The following is a 2,944-nucleotide window of genomic DNA, read 5'->3' on the forward strand; positions in this document are numbered from 1 at the left end:
AGTGTCCCGATGAGTTGAGCTCTGAGGTGTTGTCATCATAATTTTATCGTTGCAGTTCTGGATTACCTGAGTTTAGTACGCCGACATCGAAAATCTCTTTTATGCAGTTCGTTGGTGAGATAACCTCGACGCCACCCAGTACTGGGGCGGGAGTTCAGGAGTATCGCCATAACTTGTATAACGGATGCTTTTCGAAGGTTGAGGTAGATGGTTTCCGAAGTTTTTCTTGGTTATGTGTTGAAGGATGGATACAGCTGGATGTAGGATTTGCTAGTTTGGGTGAGATATTATGCTTCCCATGTATCCCCAACACGTGATTGCATAACCGGAAAGGTTCGGGAGTTTCATAGGTGGGAATTCTAGTAGCTCTAGTTCTTCTTCCACGGATATTGGTTTGAGATTGGGATTTCTTACCGATTATTCGTTCTTGATCCGTACCTTGTTGATTTATTTCTCTACCTTAATTCTACGTCGCTTCTCAATTTATGGATATGTGACCATTTCAAGAGGAATGCATTCATTCATTTTGATCGGATGTGAAGACTATATGTTGCAATTTTCATTCCGTTGGATTCAGCTTCAATATTTGTCTATCAATGTGCTAATGGTGGTCAACCTCTTCAGGATGGCTCCTCCAACGCGCACGACTCCGAATCCTGATCTGCCACCACCTCCACCTCCTCTGGAGGCATGGCAAGCTGTGATTGCCGCAACCAATGTAAACACACAGTTGATCATGCAAATTCTCCAAGAGCGCAATCAAGGAAACTAAGGGAATCAAGGCAACAATCAGAATCACTTTGCTACACTCAACCAGTTCCTTGCTAACGGGTCAAAGACTTTCAGCAATTGTGTTGAGGCAACCGATGCTGACGATTGGCTTGTGGATCTGTGCAAGCATTTCGAGTGCAGTAATGTCAGGCCTGAGGACTTTGTTAAGTTCGCTTCCTTCCAACTCAAAGATCAAGCTGCAGAATGGTTCCAGCAGTACAAGGACTACAGAGGTGGACGTGTTATCACTTGGGATGATTTCCATCGAGATTTCCGAGCTCATCATATCCCTCAGAGCGTGGTAGAAAGCAAGCGTGAGGAATTCCGCAATCTGAAGCAAGGCTCTTTGTCTGTCTATGACTACAACAAGTTGTTCCAGAAGCTCGCCCGCTTTGCCAAGCAGGACGTACCTGATGAGAAGAGCATGATATACCAGTTCAGGGGCGGTCTCAGAGAAGAAATTCAGTTAGCTCTTGTTCTCTTTGAGCCCTTGAGGTATGATGAGTTCTACAACATGGCATTGAAGCAAGAGGCTGCTCAGTTGAGGTGTGATGCTTCCAAGAAGCGAGTCAGAGATGCTACTCCTTCTTCCTCTACTCAAGTGGCCAAGCAGCAAAAGTATTGGCTTCCTCCTTCTCTGTTTCGTTAGCCGTATCAGCAGAAGAGCAAATGTGGCAATGGTTCTTGCCACCCACCCAACCCTGGCTTTCAGAACAAGACTTCGTCTCAAGCTCCAAGATCGAGTGCTCCGTATCACCGTCCGCTTTCAGAGGTCACGTGCAACAAGTGCCAACAGAAGGGTCACTATGCCAACAAGTGTTTCAACCAGAGGCGTCTTCCTCCTCCTCCTCCTGTCAGATCGGCAAGTACAGATGTGGTCAAGCATAACCCCAAGCACGCTAAGGTCAACTTGCTAAATGCAGCTCAGGCAGAGGATTCGTCAGATGTCATCATGGGTAACTTTCTAGTTAACTCTTTTCCAGCAAAGTTCTTTTTGATACTGGTGCATCGCATTGTTTCATGTCAAGATCATTTGTTTCCAAGCATGACTTCGTTTCACAAATGTTGGGTAAACCTATGGGAGTGGTTTCTCCGGCTACGTCTATGAGGGCCACTTCAATAGTTCCGGATGTTTCTATCATGATGGGTGACTTCAAGTTTCTGGCTTCTCCAATGGTTCTTGGTAACTCGGATATTGATCTTATTCTCGGGATGGATTGGATTTCTAAGCACAAGGCTCAGCTTGATTGTGCAGCCAGGCAGATTCAATTGACTCATTCGTCTGAGGATGTAATTGTCTTTTCCACGAATGACGATACCATCCGTCTGTTTTCTCTCAATGAGAAGGGTGAACTCGATGCCATCTCGCAAATTCCAGTCGTTTGCGAATATCAAGACGTCTTTCCAAAAGAGCTTCCAGAAATGCCTCTGCATCGGCCATTTGAATTCGTCATTGATCTTGAGCCTGGTACGGAACCTGTGTGCAAACGTCCTTACAAGCTCGGACCTGAAGAGTTGAAGGAGCTGAAGAAGCAACTCGATATTCAAGAGAAAATGGGTCTCATCCGGCCTAGTTCTTCTCCGTGGGGTTGTGGTGTTCTTTTTGTGAAGAAGAAGGATGGAACGGACCGACTTTGTGTTGATTACCGTCCATTGAACAAGAAGACCATCAAGAACAAATATCCACTTCCCAACATCAACGAGCTGTTCGAACAACTCAAAGGTGCCCAAGTATTCTCCAAGCTTGATCTCCGTATGGGTTATCATCAGATTCGAATCCGTGAGCAAGATATTCCCAAGACGGCTTTCAGGACAAGATTTGGTTCATATGAATACACTGTCATGTCTTTTGGCCTCGTCAATGCTCCTCCAACGTTCTCTCGCATGATGAACTTCATCTTCAACGCCTACACCAATGACTTCATTTTGGTCTATCTCGATGACATTCTGGTTTTCTCGAAGAACAAGGAAGATCATGCCAAGCACTTGCGTTTGGTGCTCGATAAGCTCAGGGAACACAAGTTCTACGCCAAGTTCTCCAAGTGTGAATTTTGGCTCGATGAGGTTCTTTATCTTGGTCATATCATCTCTGCCAAGGGCATTGCCGTGAATCTCGAGAAGGTGTCTGCAATTGTGAATTGGGAACCTCCTCAGAATGTGAAGCAACTCCGTA

Source organism: Triticum dicoccoides, chromosome 6A (genome assembly GCF_002162155.2).
Source record: "Triticum dicoccoides isolate Atlit2015 ecotype Zavitan chromosome 6A, WEW_v2.0, whole genome shotgun sequence".
NCBI classification, from domain to species: domain Eukaryota; kingdom Viridiplantae; phylum Streptophyta; class Magnoliopsida; order Poales; family Poaceae; genus Triticum; species Triticum dicoccoides.